Source organism: Lonchura striata, chromosome 3 (genome assembly GCF_050655825.1).
Source record: "Lonchura striata isolate lonStrDom1 chromosome 3, ASM5065582v1, whole genome shotgun sequence".
Lineage (NCBI taxonomy): Eukaryota > Metazoa > Chordata > Aves > Passeriformes > Estrildidae > Lonchura > Lonchura striata.
Window position 1 is genome coordinate 78,858,703 of NC_140705.1, and position 17,710 is coordinate 78,876,412.

General features: G+C 40.6%; 1 long non-coding RNA gene across 1 annotated transcript; it reads left to right on the plus strand.

Moving 5' to 3' along the window:
* Window positions 1-245: 245 nt before the first annotated feature.
* LOC146767953 (uncharacterized) lies at window positions 246-1,992 on the plus strand. The gene is made up of 2 exons (XR_014954381.1): window positions 246-328; window positions 1,305-1,992. It is a non-coding gene; the product is annotated as an uncharacterized LOC146767953 (long non-coding RNA).
* Window positions 1,993-17,710: the final 15,718 nt, after the last annotated feature.

The window sequence follows — 17,710 nt, forward strand, 5'->3', positions numbered from 1 at the left end:
TTAGTTCTGCCCTAAACTCCTCCCCTGCTATTCCCTTAGTGGTTACTGTTCCTACACCCGTCCTCCTGAGTTCTGTATAAAACCTTTGCCCCCCTGCCCGCCGGGGTCTTGGGGCTCAGTGAATAAAACCATCCCGTTCACCCCCAAGTCCCGTGTCGCCTTTGTCTGTCCCCGCGCGCCATGAACTGAACTGCAGAGCTTGCAGGGGGAAGCGGCCACCCGTTCTCTTCCCTCACCGCCCAGCCCAGCACGGCTCGGAGTGCCGCGGCGAGGAGCGCATGCCGCGCCACAACAAAGGCCTGCTTGCTCTTCAGGTGGATTCAAACAGGTATGATGTGTGTTACTGGAAAATTATGTTGTTAAATCAGTTTGCTCTCTCTATTGTCAAAAAAAAAATCAACAGTTCTTTATGTGAACCTCTTTTAAACCTTGTAGGTTAGAACAATATATATGGCAATAAAAGTCAAATAGCTGATGCTGCATGAAAATACAGAGTACTGTTGCATACAGTAATATAAAATTAAATAATAATAATATAAATAAATAAATAAATTTCTAATGTAAAAAATACAGGGGACACTGTTGAATTCCCCGTGGATGCGTGTCTGGTAGTTCTTTCAGGGCAGGCAATGGAGTGATAGACAAGCTCTTTATGACAGCTTATCTTATGGAAAAATATGCAGGCAAACACAGTGGATCCACAAGGGAAGTATCCATTTTCTTAGCTTTCAAATTACATGAACTGAGCCACAAATATTTGGAAAAAATAAAACCAAAAAAAGCTTCACTAATTCTATAATGATATTTTCCTTTCTATTACAACTTTAGAGATTAAATTTTCATTCATGTGGGGTTTGAAAAAAAGTACTACATGAAACCTGATGGAACTGAAAATAGACCATGGTGTTTCACAATTGGTCCTGACACCACACTGAATTACTGTGGCATCCTGGAGTGTAAACATGAGAACAAGATATATTTAAGTATGGGACAACATTCAGATCCTTCTGTGTTTGTTTTATTTTGTGTTTATTTTGTGTTTATTTATTTTTATATGTGAATTTAGAGCATTTTTATTGTTAAGACTGGATTTATTCATCTGAATCACTAAACTGTAGTATGACAAAGTCCAGTAACTGTGCATGGAAGAAAGGACTTAAGTTTGGCTTCTTCTAAGGGTAGAGTACTTCTACTTCTCTGCAGCCGATAGTGCTTCTCATCATTTTTCTTGTCTCTTATTCTCACTTTTGCCTGCTCTCTCCAGTTTTGCTTTTCCAACTGACTTTTCACATTTTTCTTTTCAGCCTCTCATTCAACCTCCCTAAGCTACAGTTCTGAGCCTGGTGGAGTGGGATCATGTAAAAGTTTCTACTAAAACTGTCCTCAGCTGATTGTTTATTTATCTTGTGTGCATGCTGCAAATCTTTCTCAGGGCTAGAAAAAAGAGATTTTTGATCTGACACTGAAGATTTCGAGTCTGCTGATTGACAAATTAGACACTTCTACTTTTCCTTTTATCTGTAAGAAAATACAATTATTTATCAGAAAGAACACAATTAAAGATATGTGGTTAACTTAAACTGCTGGACTTGACATTTCTTATTTCATGTGGGTGGGGGGAAAGTGAAAATGAGGCAAAAAAAAAAAAAGGATAACAATATATATTTTTTTTAATCCTGGACATTAATCTCCTAAATATTACTAATGAAAAATTATATTTCAATAAATTTTGAGCTGTATGTGAAGGATTTGCATGCAAACAAGTGCAGCATGCCAAAGTGAAATTGAAATGCAAGTGCTCCTACCAAGTACCATCTGTTGCATGACGTTGTTCCAGGCACTCTTAAAAATGCCTTCTGGTCTCTGTTCTCAATCATTGCTGTGACTGCTTACTAATCTGTCTGCTGTTTCTAACTCACTTTTACATATTTGTTAAATACTGAGAGGGCAGGGGAGAATTTTTAAATTTAAATAATAAATGAAACTAAGGGATTGATTTTTGCTGTTCATTACACACGCTATATGTCAATGTAGAAGTTTGAATTACCATGGGTCAGTTTCTTTCACAGGAAAGAAATGGCAAGCCTGGAGCTTAGTGATGCCACACTGTCACAACAGAATACTAAGGGGATTCCCAAATGTGTATGTTTGGTTTGCATTGTTTGTGTTTTGTTAGCCAGCTGCTCTTACTTTCCACACATTTGCCTTACAGTATGTAAAAGTAGAAGAGAATGTGCTGGATTTAAAAAAAAAAAATAATGTTTTCAAATATTAAATATGACCCTTCAGTCATTTTTTCACAAATTGTGGACTAAATGTAAATGAAGAGGATCCCTTTAAATTGCCCTTGAAATGTTAAGAGTTGTCATTACTCTTCAGGAACATACTGAAGAACAGCAATTCAGACATATGGCAAAATAGCTGTCTGCTTTCCAAAAGCATCTCTTTATAAATATTTGAGAGAACTGCAATAGCCTTTAAAGTGCTTTAGAAAGTAATAGATGGAAAAATTGAACAGCTTGTCATTCATCAGTGGCCTGGACTGTGTTTTATATGGCAAAGTAATCACAATTTGTAGCAAGGCTACCATTAGCTGTAAACTGTAATGGCAGTGATAAGACAAATACTTAAATGTTATATGTTAATTTAACTTTTTCAGCTTTCTCATCAGTCTTTTTTCCTCAAATCCTCCCAGTGTGTTCTGACTTCTTGACACATAAATCTCTGTTCAAACCAGCCAACAACCCATCTCTTATTTTATGTTCTATCCTAAATCACTATTTTCTGGTCAACAATTTTTGTGTGTATTAAATGATTCTGCTTGTGAAACTGTTGGAGATCCCATCCCTGATCTGATTCAGAATGCAAAAATTAATTGAGCTCTTTTAAGTTGTTGGGGAGAGAAAGATTGTTCCCCTCACTGTTCCACCAGTGACTGCTGTCCTATCCAGTCATCACAGTGCAAGTTCTTATGTGGGGAAATGCTCCCTGAATTCATTATAACTGTTGTTGATTGGGAGTCCTCACTCAAATTCACATCTATATGTGTTCATGTGTCCTTCAACCTAAAAATTATACAGGATTTGCCTTTTGTTTTCTCAAGTTCTGATAAACAAAAAGAACCTTTTTCCTTCTATGGTAAAATCCTACTTATGAGAGAAGTGGTTCAGTTTAAATGGGAATTCAAAGGAAAAAAAAAAGAGAATTTGTTTACACAGTTACATAGATGTTCTCATGAATGTCAATAAGCAGGAATGCCACGTTGTGGGGCATTGCTTCTCCAGTCAGAACATTTGTACATCTGGTGGTCAAGACTCTACCAATACTGCTGGGTTTTATCAAGAAAGAAGTGGACAGTTGCCCTGTTCACTAAAAAAGCCCCCAAACTCTGTCAACTCCCAAACTATGTCTTGGCACTCTGTGAGACCATGCTGGCCAGCATGGGCCAGAGCTATGCCAGGGAATGTGCTAACGTTTGAACAGCTTGCAGCATCATGGGATAGTGTGCAGGTCCATTTTTAATTTACTAGGATAGACATAGTCTGTGTCCCTTCTTCTACAAAGGATATCCTGAAATACTGAAATCATTACCAGTTGGACTGGGAGGACTAGGATCATTGCACAGACATTCTAGCATTGGGATGAGTGAAATACAAGGAAAAGACTATATATATTTATCTAGGGAGTTAGCAGTACACCCAGTTCTCGGCAGGGATACAGATGGCCCTCTGAGAAAGGTTGCTGAGGAGAAGATGGGCATTTGTGCAATTATCTGAATCAGCAAAAGAATGATACTGGCACTGTGGCAGGTTATACCTGAGGTCTGGCAAGGGTGGCAGATGGTTTAGGACTGGAGAGTGGGCTAGGGCAAGGCAGATGTCACAAGGCACAACCATAGATTAATGAAAGCAAATTCAGAAACAAACAGAAACCATAGTGCTTCCTCAAGTTCACAGGATTTAAAACTCTTAATAAAGGGGAAGAAGAAGGTAAAATTCTCTGGAAAAGGAAAATTCAGCTTACAAAAATTTCCTTTCAGGTACTGCAAAAGAAAAAAGTTAGTATTTCTTATGCACACTTATTTACATGCATAATTATTTATAATTGCCCACCTAGACAGCACACTGTACTACTGAAGAGTAGGAGGAAACAGAGACTGTGGTACAGTCACTGTTGCCCTTTGGAGGATACATCCTCTTGCCTACCAAACACTCCTACCTTCAGGACCTGTCTCAGACTGTGAAGGAACTTGTAGAAAGTGGGTTTGACTGTACTGTGGGTAGATGGTGCAATAGCAAATGCACTAAAAATAATTTAGGAAATATCTAGGTCTAATTTCCAGATCAAATAGTGAACTGAGATTAAATACAAAGTTTTATACATATTCCTAACCTAATAATGCCTTCCTAATAAAAACAATGTGTACCCTTCCCTGGTAATGAATTCCTCTGTTCTTTATGTCTGTAGTACAAAGATTTTCATCCTAGCCCACGACGATTATTATCTTTTTCTATCCTTATTACAAGCCTGCAGAAAGTACATTGCTCTTAGAAGTCTATTTTTCTAATAATTTGATCCTGTCAATATATTCACTGATTTGTTGTACTATTGTTTATCACTGTATTTCAAGTTTCTGTTTGATTCTCCAAGCAAATCAAAATATTCTATTAGTCTTTACAGTTCAATTCTTAGATTATTACTCAGGTGATATATGCTTTAGCCTTCAAGTAAAATGTGAGAGCTGTACTGTGCTTTGACCTTCCTTTTACAGCACTCCAACTACAAGACTGCACACCCTATTGTGCCCTTCCTTTTTCTGTAACTGATCAGGAAGACAGGCTGCAGAAAAGGATTGCCCCATTACATTTCTGACTCTGAAATGATGTAAAATATCTGTCCAAAAACCTTTTAGCCATTGCAAATCAAAAATAACCATAGAGACATAATGAGGACTCAGGAGCCAGAATCCCTTGTGCCCCACCAGTGATCCTGGGCAGACCACTTGGATGCAGAGGTCCAGGCCAAGAGGTGCTTCACATGCCTGTGTGTAGGAGCATGAGCAAATGGATTTCATGAGAGATTGAATTTGAAGAGGTAAATTCAACTCCTTTGACATTTTGTGGAAGAAATCACCTTCTCCTTCCTTGAGTGTTATTACATTTATAAATTACATTTATTACATCCTGCAGTGCAGGTCACAATGCAGTGCCACAAGAGCACTCACTCACTGCTGCTGAGCACCTCTACTAGTGCTGCCACACCAGCTCAGGAGTCAGTATCTGCTGTGGATGTCAGTCCCCTGAAATGCTATTCCTGAACACACTATCTCAGGCAAGCTCGGGAGTGTCTCCTCCAGACGCTGTTAGGGCTAATTGCTTTAGCTGCTGTATCTTGTTGATGTGGCTACCCTGCTTTTTACTCCAGAGCAGACTTCAAAGGTCTCTTATGTGAATCACATACCTGGCAGAAACAAGCAGAAGCACAGGCATGATTGTAAGGGAAGAAACACAGTCTGACTCAATACATTGTGTTTTCAGAAAAAAAAACCTGATATTTTTCTGTAAAAATATGAAAAGTAATGCAATTAATTGAAGAACAAAATTACATTAAATGAAAGTTCAGTCTTAGCTCCTGTCTGTGTTCAGAGCTTTTATGCCCTCAAAGAATCATAGACTCATAGAATGTGCTGAGTTGAAAGGGGCCCAGCAGGATCAATGAGTCAAACTCCTGGACCAGTGCAAGACACCTCAAGACTCAAACCATGGGCCATGAAAGTGTTGTACAAATGTTTCTTGAACTCTGTCAAGCTTAGTGCTGTGACTATATCCCTGGAGAGCCTGTTCCAGTGTCCAGTCACTCTCTGGGTGAAAAATATTTTCCTAATTTCCAATCTAAATCTCCCCAATTCAGTTTCAAGCCTTTCCCTTGAGTCCTGTCACTGGTCACCATAGAAAAGAGATACCTGCCCCTCCTCTTCCCCCTGTGAGAATGTTAGAGAACACAGCTGTGGTTATACATTCATCCCACTTCGGTGCCTCCTTTTTGCATATTACTGGTTACTGATGTACTTCCAGTAGCATATTTGCATTCTTCCTTCTTCAGGGAGACAGTGGAAACCTTCAGGGAAAACCTTTAGTTTTCCTCATCCAAGACAGCTTTGTATGAAATGCAGCCACATCTTGGGGTCTTGGTTGTGCCCTGCCAAAAAAACTTCCTCTTTGAACTTAGAAAGGAAACCCGCCAGTCCAGGTTCCTGATGTTGCTTTGTAGGGCTCCCTTGGGACTGTCAGGGCAGCACAAGATTGACGTGGGGGCAGCTTCGGTCTGGGACACATCCTTCGATGTTCCGATTTTTTGCAAAAACGTGCAGGCTCAGAGCCAGGGAGCCCTGAGCACAAACTCTGGCCCTTTCCTCCGAGTCTTCTCAGATTAAGAACATGGTGGGAGCCAATTTATCCTGAGAATGGACTGCCCTCTCCTGGAAAGCAGTATGCATACTCAAAATACAAGATTTCAACTGCTACAAAAAAAAAAAAAATTGCATAAAAATCTAAAGGGGGAAAAATCATCCATTATAAATTAAAATAAACTAATATTCTAATAATTAGCCAATGTGATGGTTTGTTCCCCACTTTCAGTATGCTCTGTATTTCAGTGAATTCTACAATAAAAACAGATGAGGCATCCATTTAAAATACCCCCTTCTCTGTGCTGCTGAATCTCACACCTATTTCTAGCTCTCATAAAGGTTGTGTTTGTTCTGGGTCCTTTGTGCTCTCAACCTTTTCACTGATCTGCTGTATTATTAAAGGCCATGCTTCCAGTTTTTTTCTCAGGGACTCCCATAGACTTGAAGACATCAAGCTAAATTATGGGAGAGGGGTTCCCCAGTGTCAGGCTTTGGCTGTGCAAGCCTTTTAGACAGCAGTACATGGCTTTGGTAATCTCCATCCTCTAGAACTTACCTAGCAGCCATCACAGAAATTGCCAGGCACGAGGATTATTTTCCTCTCCAGATGCTATGCAGGCAAAATAAAAGAGTGAGAAAAGAAGCTTTCTGTTTTAGAAATTTCTCATACTTTGCAATTGGCACTAGGTGTGATTTTTTTCAGTGTCTGACTTGGTGCAAATGGAAGGGACTCTTTCTTCCATTTTGTGTATGGCAAATTCAGAACCGTTCCTGAGTCTCGGCATTTTAGGACACAAGATCCAGTAACATATGGGGTGCCCAGCTCAAAGACTTCTCCAGCGGGCAGATTGAGGCAAGTCTTCAGTGTTGTTGTTGACAACCAATTACAGTGCAAAGCAAAAATGGTATCAGACCCTTAGTACCCACCTTGTCTCACTCTGTACACATCAGAGGCAGGATTTAACTACCCAGAAAGAAATTATTAGGGTCATTTAGAAAACTTCAGGTTCTTGCCAGCAAAAAAAGTTACAGGACATGAAGGAGACCCAGTTCTTTATCAAGTGACAGCTGGAGCCTCATGAGAATTCTTTAGGGAGTCTAAAATAGTAATAGGTACTTTGCTTAAACAAGTCACATCCCAACTGTAAATCTTCTGCCTTATATGGAAAGAATTTATATCACAGTGAGGCTGTGAAAGATTGTCCCATTAGCTGTAAAGATACATAAATAGGCTTTACTTCTTCATAATTTAAGACATGCAAATAGAGGAAAAGAAAACAAAGAAGCTATAATGCATTTAATTTTTTACCATGCAGTTTAATACTGAAGAACCATCAAATCTTAGTATAGTTATTTAAATATTTTGTTTTGCACTGACATATTCATTCTTCAGTGCTTCGTTCCAATGAGACTTGTCCCTGTACACAAACAATACCACTCCTGGAATGCAACACAAGGAGCATTGCTTTTATTTCTGAGAACATAATGAAGCATCATCTTTAAGAAGAAGACTGACAAGCCATTTAGAAATGTCAATATGCCCAAAAAATCATCTGCACTCATAGCCCCAGGAGTAATTTTCACCCTGTGTTTAAGTAACTACTACGCTGGACTAGATTCAAATTCAAGATTTTCATCCTCTTGATCTTCTCCTTGGAGAACACAGAACAGTTAGAAATATTTTTTTTTTTACTTTTCACTGAGTGCTGAATTTTGCTGTTTGTAACATTAATTTACTTCTTTTTTTCAATGCATTTTTTGTTAATTTCTCTGTAGAGTCAACAAAGACATCAAAAGCCAGCCTGACTCCTTTTTCAATTCTTCAGGATCTGTTTTGTAAATTCCAATGGCTAAATTTTTATTGCTTACAATGACACATATGGTAGAAGTGCACTATTTCATTGCAGTTCTAAAGCCAGGCTAGCTATACAATATTATCAGTCAAGAGATTGCTGTCTTTTATCCAATGTCCTCATTTGCTACTTTTGCTTCAGTTCAGTAGAGCTGAAAAAGCTTCTGAGCTAATGCATTGGTTATTTCCCACATTGCATATTCTGTACAGATGAAAAAGAGCAATTGAATAGTTATTTCCTAAAAATATGTATAGGGGTTATTTATTATAAGAAATGCACATTTGTAGACTATAAATCCATAGGACAAGTATTATTATCTAGTAAGTTTTCAATGAAAATAAAACCTAACAGGTGTTAACATTTTGGCAAGAGCTAAGCAGATGTTATGTATCAGAGAGAGCACTAGTCCAACTGTTCACTTTCTAACTGAACACCAAACTTGCAGAATTTATCATTAAAGATTCCACTTTACACATGTAATATGCATTAGAGGATATACTCAGGAGACTTTCATAATCTTATTGGATTGGATAATACTGCACTTTCAGCACTCCTATTATTAGAATAGCCATAGTTGAACATGAATTTTTCAAGTGTCTTGACTTCATTAGCTCAAAAAGGTGCAAGAGTAAAATTTCTTTCATTACTTGACTTACAAAGATTTCAAATTCAAAGCATTAAGTCATTACAGAAATAAGTATCTATATCATTCCCCTAAAAATATCACTGTTCTTTCATTTAATCACTATGCACTCAGTGTCTGTGGTTTCACTCGTGCTGTGCTTGACAACGTTACATAACAGAAACTGATAAACCTTTTAACTAGGTCCTTCAAAAACTTACCTTGTTTCTATGTTGATTTTCCCTCCCATTTTTACTAAAGAACTTACTCTAATTAACAAAGACTAACAGTGCATAGATATTCATTTTACTTCTCATATGAAAATCCTATAAAATGGGGAGCTAGAGAGAGGGATAAAAACCCAAACAACTCAAATAAAAAAAAAATACTTTGAAAACGAGAATAATTTGATAAAGGATAATTTATTTACCCAGGCAGTGTTGATTATCAGTATTTACAATTCAGTAGGCAATTAGATTATTTTAAGACTACTAATCTGATTTGGGTTTTTGTAAATTTTTTTCAGTCTGTTTTGTCTTCAGGGATGGTGCACTCTGTTATGATAGCCTGCATACTTCTGTGTTATATACTGGTTTAGAAGACATAGGTTGCATAACTCTATATTTTTTGATCTATAGTCAGAAATATCTGGCATGTCAGGTAATATATTAAGGATTTTATACCTTCCTCATAAAACCTTTCTCCGTGGCAGGGGTACAGATACAATAGTATCATTAACTAGTTTAATTATTAACTCATTTGCTGAATTGTCAATCTCATCTTTGCCTGTAAACTAAGTTTTCTAGTTTATCATGGTTTTAAATCTGAAGCATACAAATATTTTTAAAAATAAATTTCAGATATTGGTGGTGGCTTTTAATATTATCAATTACTTTTAATGAACTCATTTGTTTATACCAGCTTTTTTACAAGAGTCAAAAATTGTTCAGAATGCTGTTTTGCTCTTAAACAGAAATTTTGTGGGATTAGCCTCTTTCAATCAGATGCTCTTGTTTAAAAAATTTCATATTAAATCCAGTCAGTAGTTTGATGTCCTGTGTATGAGATCTGTTGCATTAGGGAGAAAATAAGAATCTGTTACAAGTTCTGCTTTTCTTAGATAATTAATGAAAAAAATATTTAAACAACATTTCAATATTTCTATATTATCTGTAATTCCAGGATCATATAAAACATATTGATCTCTGTATATTTATTATAAAATTGAATTGGTTAGTTAGATCAGATTTTAGTATTCTGATTAAGCCTGCAAAAAGACTTCTTGCAAAGTAAATAAAGAGGTCTTACAGTGTGTGTGAACCAACCTGCTCTGTCTCACTCCTGCATATCTCTTGATTCTCCTGCTACTTCTTTCATTGGCCCAACCTATTTTTACAGCTGGCATGGCTGTAAAAATTAGGTGAGCTTTAAGGCTGTAAAAATTATATGGGCTTTAAGGCCCAAGGAAGGACTTGTGTGCACAAAACTTGACTTATTTTTCAAATGAAATAGTTGATCTAAGAGAAAAATACTAAGTCCACCTATAAATCTTGTCTTGCTCGTGTTCTTAGACCACCATTACAGCATGAACAAGCAAATAAAGTCTTTTCCACCTTGATTTGCAAGGGGTGGAACCCTGAGAATCAAAGGATTCTCATTCCTCAAAATGATTCCCACATCTTCAGAAGGTAAGTAAATGGATAGATTTTTTCCACCTTACTTGTTCTCATGCACTTAAGGTGATAAAAATACCCAAAAGTGGATGTAGTTATGGAAGAGTTCACAGCAATGCAGGTGCTGGCTGTGCCCTGCCCAGCATAAGCTGCACTTCTGTGTATGTTCTTTACTCCTAAAGCCCTGTTTTTATGAATGCTTTTACTGATGCTGAGTATCTAAGCTTTCTAAAGACAATCTGGTCATAGCTTATCTATAAATTTTTGCTTAAGATGTACATGGAAAATTGCTAATCTGACCACTAAAATGTGTACCATAAAAGTGGGTGAAGAAGCCTGTTTTTTTCTCAGTGTGAGGAGCAATGTGTTAAACATGCCACACAGCTGAACTGTTGAATTTTAGTGTTCTGATCCAACTGCACACTCTATTTGCCAGACATTATCATAATACCAAACACCCTTGACTGTGAACAAAAGTATAGATGCTGCTTTAGTAACAACCCTCTTTTCTCCCTTCCACTAGCAGCAGGTAAGGTTGCTGAAAGAAAAGATACTTTTCAAACATGATCAACAGTTCATCTCCCTGTGAAAAGGGTGATAAAAGCTAATATTCTTTCTGGAAGTATACCCAAGATGGACAGCTAAATTAATTTCTGGTTCACCAGATCAAGTGGGCTTGTTTTGCATTGTTAATGCGAAGCCTGGCTGCAGAATACAAATCACATTTGCACAATGTCTCTGAGCATCAAGGCCTCTTTCCCAGGGGATCTAAGTATGCACTGAATTTGCAAATGTTGGGCTAAATTTTAAATAGGCATTTGTAAGTCCCAAAAACTGCAAGTTTTGCAGAGGGTTGAGAGGTTGCACTGCTTTCTTTACCATTTACTGAGCACTCTGTGTCTGGATGTGTTCTCACACATGGAGGTTTGATTGCAGGGGAATAGGAAAGGAAGACATTTTCTGTAATTGTCCAAAGGGACATTTTCTGGACCTGTCCTGCCTTTACATAGGTAGGTGTCTCCTCACTCTCACAACAGGCAGCCTATTTAGATCTGTTTTACCTCCTCCTAGTGTCTCTAGCCAAGAAGCAACAGAGCTAAAAACTGTATTGTTTCAGTCTCTGCTGTGAAAAAAACCACAGTGTCTCAAGGAACAAATCTGCCTAATCTGGCAGTGTGAAACTCCAGAAGCAGAGGAGAAGCAAGAGGAGAGCCTGGGCAGCAGCTGCACAGAGGACAGAAGACAGTGGCGCTGTGAAGCTGTTTGCTAACTCATCAGGGAAGAACGTGGCATGACCTTATGTCAGAAGAGGGAAGAGTATAAAAATAGCTCATTACAGCATGGATTGGGCAGCATGTCCTAATGGGGCAGTAGTTTCTGCTGTAGGAATTTAATGTCAAATAAAGTGGTTTCCATGGAAAATAAGACTGCTCTTGAAAGGAACTATATCCAAAAACATGTATTCTAGAGTGGTTTTAAAGGTGAAATAGTTTCAGTTCTTGTGATTTCCTAAAAGCTTATCTTTTACAAAAAAGATACTACTTTTTTTTTTTTTCCCCTAGAAAATCCAGTTGCTAACATCACAAGCTAAGTTTCATATTTGCTGGAGAGCAGAAGCTGAAGACATCAGACATCCCTTCACTCTTAGTTACAATTAGACAAACAAATGTCTTAATTTTTCCAGACAACATTAGCTCCTACCTCTGAACTCAGTTGATTGCTGGCAGTTCATTTAAATTAAATGTACATTGCCACTGCACTTGTTTGGTATTTATTTTGTGCTGGTGAATCTCAGTCACTGACAAGTAACCTGTGACAGCATATGCAGCTTATCACTACCATGTCTCTCAGGGAGAAAGGAGAGTTTTGGGTGGGAAGAGTTCTTCTCAGATAAGAAGGAACAAGAATTCCCTCACAGGGAAGCTTAGTTTAGGACAGAAAAATAAACTATGACATAATACCTGAGAAATACAAAAGAAACATGGTGAAGGTAGAGCTATGTAACCTATACAATGTGCATGTAAAATATTGTCCAGCATTGTAGCTTGTTTTGTTCTTATGGTCAATTTTGACATTTACTTGAAACCAAATAAAACACGTACTAATAGATGTCTTAGCAGATTTTTATCTCTTTGCTCAGTGAAATTCTCCACAAAATGAGTAAGTTCTTCCCGAGGTCTGTAAAAGGTGATTGTGCCAGTTTTCCCTGTGCCACTCCAGATCCCTGCCCAGCAGCATTCAGGAAAAGTCAGAGTAGACAGACGTAAGCACAGAAGAAATAAGGAAAAAGGGTCCTTGTTCATGATGCATCTGTGCAAGCAAAGAGGCATTCAGGTGTTCTAAACTTTCAGTTTCTCTGCTGAATAAAACGGCGCTTGCAGATTTTTCTCTACAGAAATGCCTCTGACCTTGAACTCTTTCCTGCAGAGCTGAATGGCAGATCAGTCTAAGGAGAAGTGCAGAGGATGGCATGGGTGCAAGATGGAGAGAAATAAGCTCCTGTTTTCTCAGTTCCCTGTCCTGGCTGTCCCTGCACAGGCATACAGGACTCCCCATGGTCCAGGACACTGTGTCAGCCCCTGGCTGACAAGGATGCTGGAGCAGGGCTGGTCTCCAGTTCCCCACAGCCTGACCAGCCATGGGCCCCTCAAAGCCAGGGATGTGCCAGATGCCCGGCACTGGGACTGCCCTGTGACTCCCAGCTGCTGCTCCTATCTAGAGGTGGGACAGGCCCATAGAGAATTCCTGGTTTTTCCATGGTCCTTGCATCTGGAAAGGGTTTGTGCCTTGCTGTTTGATTCCCTGCTCCCACCTTGGTTGTTGATCCCTGACAGTTATGCCTGCAGCAGGGATGGTGCAGGAGCCAAAGCAAGGGAAGTGCCTGTCTGTGGGAATCCAGGACTGCCCTGGAAGGCCTGGGACCTTGGCAGGGGGTCAGGAACCCCCCTGGACAGAGCCCCCAGAGACACTGTCTCTGATCTCTGTCCATGGAAAAGAGTTTTCAATCTTACAGGATGAATTACAAGCTCTGAGTGTTTGATTTAAGTAATAATTAAGTGTGGCACGGGTGCAAAAGTAAAATTTTAGGATTCTAGATTAGGGGTCCAAAGGGTACAAGATGGAGGAAATTGTGTGTGTCTTGTCCTTTTTCTCCTTCTTCATGCCCTCCATGTTTCACTGTGGTGTTGGCATTTTTCTATTGGTTTAGGCTGGGGACACACTGTTCAACGTAGTTGACAGATATTGGCACATTATTGTAAATATAGCACAGGTAGTTTCTGGTATTTAATGTTTGTAACATCCCACTGAGGGCAGAGCCCCACACGCTGCCCTGCAGGACAGACCTGCGGCAGGGCAGCAGAACATGTTAGAGATGAGCAAGAATAAACAACCTTGAAATCAGCACAGACGAATTATGGCTTCTTCTTTGGCAACGGGGCAGAAAGACAGAGACTTTCTGCAATCTCAGAATCATCAATACCTCAGATTCTGACACCTGTCAGGCCCAGGCAGCTCCCCAGCACAGCCTTCTCCCGCTGGCCATGCAGAGACCTTTGCGCTCTGCAGGAGCTGCCATGCTCCCTATCTAAGAATGTTTCACAGTAGGAGTAGGAAAGTCATCCCAGGACAGGCTTTTTTATCAACTAAATTTCTGGAAGTAAGCCCCTAGCCCTAGATTTACCATCTGCCAGGAGGGAATTTATCATCTAACATGTCAGAGCACCAGCAGGTCTCTGGCTTTTTCTGCGGCTACAGTGAAGATGCTTGAGGATGACTTGTGGGAGGATGGACAAGAAAAACACAGTAAACATCAGGGATGTAGCCCTGGCAGCCCTTCTTGCATTGCTTGTGTGAAAGCTTTGCTGGGATAAGGAGCAGCACGGCTGGTACTATTGGGGCATAAGTGAAGTGTCTTGGGCCAAATGTCACAGTAGTGGCCATAAGGCTGTGGCTCTGCAGAGGGCTATGAGACATTCTGAGCAGTCATCACAATCATGTCAAGCTCAGATACTTGTTATCAAACAGTTTTTTGAGGCACTACCATCACATGCCTGCTTGCTTTAGCAGTGCTGATATTTACCATTGTCCAAGTTTTAAAAAAAAAAAAAAAAAACGTTTTCCAATTCCCATCTGAGTAGAAGTTGCCTTGGGGCAGTTTTCCTTATCTGTTGTTAATGGCCCCATCAATGCCTGAGAGATAACACCGTCCAGGAGGAGGAGGTGATTAAGGACACACCTTGTGACTCATAATGACCCATTGTGAGATGCTCTGCCCAAGGGGAGGAGCTAGCCATTCCCACCTGGATAAAACTGGAGATTTCTACACAGAGCGGAGCCTTTCCACAGGTTCTCTGAGAAGACACAGCAACTACATCTGCCATCCCAAGAGGACTGCAGCTACTCCAATTCGGACTGCTACCAGCACGCTGGCCAGTTTGTATTCTGACTTTGTCAGTAGCTTTTCCCTTTGTATTATTGCATGTATTTTTGTCCTTTTCCCAATAAATTGTATTTCTGACTTGGAGTCTCTCACTGGTTTTGCTTTCAAACCAGGACATATTTTTGGTGCCCAACATGCGGCAAGAAATTACTGAGAGAAGTCAGAATTACAATCTTGTATTGTAGAGGGTACCTCTTCACTATGATGCTTAACATGCTTTTTTGGGTCTTATACCTAGCTCTCTATATTTTCCCGAATGTGGGGAATTATTTGGCAATTGTAATGCTCATGTGTAGACCAGGGTATGGTATGAGAATTGCTTTATTGGTCTACTATGTCTATTGCATTATGACCTCTGAGGCAATGAACATGATTTAGAATATATACCCAATTCTGTTTGCTTGTCCTAATCTAGGCTGCTACATTTGGGGCCTCAGCAACCTCACCCAGCCCCTGGGGGGAGGGGTAAAGATTGATGTTTTCAAACTTTTCAGGCTTGACACAGCAGCTTTTGAAAATGTTAAGTTCCCTCTGGATGCCAAGGACAGCATAATGTTGTTGTTAGTTCTTCTTTGTCTTCTGTGCACAATCTGCAACATGCTTAGAAACAAAACACTACATAGTGTGGTGCAGCGTCTTCTTGAGGAAGAGGAAACAAGAAGGAAAGCAGCAGTGTCCGTGCCTGTACAGAATACCACAACAGCATCCATGTCAACACAGGCTGCCATAGAGAAAGAAGAAACCAAAAGGAAAACAACAGTGTCCGTGTCTACGCAGACTGTAATGGAGGAAAAAACAAAAAGCAAAGCAAAAGTGTCTATGTCTACACAGACCGACACAGAGGAGGAAGGAACCGAAAGCAACATCAGCATCTCCACACAAACCATCACCAAACCAGAGCAGCCTGAACCCATAGTAGTTGCCCCCGTTCAGAAGAAGAAATCGAGGAGCAAATCAGTCCGCATAGTGACTGATGAGGACACTGCAGGACCCTCGCACCCAGCGGAAGAGACGGAACCAGGGATCATCACTCGCTCTCTATCCCTAGGTGAGCTACGTGACCTGCGGAGAGAATTCACCCGCCAGACAAATGAGTCCATCCTGACCTGGCTTCTCTGCATCTGGGACGCTGCAGCCAATGACACCATTCTGGATGGAAGTGAGGCCAGACAACTGGGATCACTATCCCGAGATGTGGTCATTGACCAGGGGATTGGGAGAACCCAGGAAACTCTCAGCCTCTGGCGGCGACTGCTCGCAAGTGTGAGGGACAGATACCTTTGTAAAGAAGACCTCCAGGTGCTCCAAGGAAAATGGAATACCATGGAACAAGGTATCCGATGCCTGAGGGAATTGGCTGTGTTGGAGATAATTTTCGCAGAAGATGAGAGATTTCCTAAGAGTCCAGACTGTGTCCAGTGCACATCACAAATGTGGTTGCGATTTGCACGGCTTGGACCAGAGATGTACTCTCGTTACCTGGCAACACTGCAGTGGAGAGAAGGCGAGGACAGGGTGGGCGTCTTAGCCAATAAATTAAGAATTTACGAGGATACGGTCACTGCCCCATTTCGTACCCATGTCTCGTCCGTGGAAACAAGGTTGGCTGAGCAAGTCCGGGACTTGGTTGAAGAGAGTCATAAGAAACTAAAAAAGGAACTTAAGGAAGAAGGCTACCATATTTCACCAGAACCAAGAAGAATCTCTGCCATTAGGAGCCAGCGCTCCCAAGCCAAGGAGAGAGGATACACTCCACGAGGAAACCTCTGTTTTTTTCTTCAGGAGCATGGAGAAGACATGAGGAAGTGGGATGGAAAACCCACCTCTTCCTTAGCAGCCCGAGTACGTGAACTAAAAAGAACACCTAACACAAAAAGAGTCAATGCTGCTCCAGTCTCTCAAACACAGAGTTCCAGACAATATAAGAATAATGATATAACTGATCCTCTTGAAGGAACCTGAAGAACCTATTTACCAGAAGAGAGCAACGTGTACCATGACCAGGAATAGAGGGGCCCTGCCTCTAGCCAGGTAGAGGACAGGGACAATCGGATCTATTGGACCGTGTGGATTCGATGGCCTGGCACATCTGAACCACAAAAATATACAGCTTTGGTTGACACCGGTGCCCAATGTACCCTGATGCCATCAAGATATGTAGGAGAAGAATCAATTTCTATTTCTGGGGTAACAGGAGGATCCCAGCAGCTTACTGTATTAGAGGCTGAAGTGAGTTTAACTGGGAACGGGTGGCAGAAACACCCTATCGTGACTGGTCCAGAGGCCCCATGCATCCTTGGCATAGACTATCTCAGAAATGGATATTTTAAAGACCCAAAAGGACATCGCTGGGCTTTTGGGATAGCTGCTGTAGAGACAGAAGACTTCAGGAAACTGAATACCTTGCCTGGTCTCTCAGATGACCCTTCTGCTGTGGGACTGCTAAGAGTTGAAGAACAGCAGGTACCAATTGCCATGACAACAGTGCACCATCGGCAATATCGTACCAGCAGAGACTCTGTGACCCCCATCCATTAGATGATTCGTAAATTGGAGAGCCAAGGGGTGGTCAGCAAGGCCCATTCACCTTTCAACAGCCCTATATGGCCAGTGCACAAGTCCAGTAGGGAATAGAGACTGACGGTGGACTACCACGGCCTGAATGAGGTTACACCACCACTGAGCGCTGCCGTGCCAGACATGTTGGAGCTT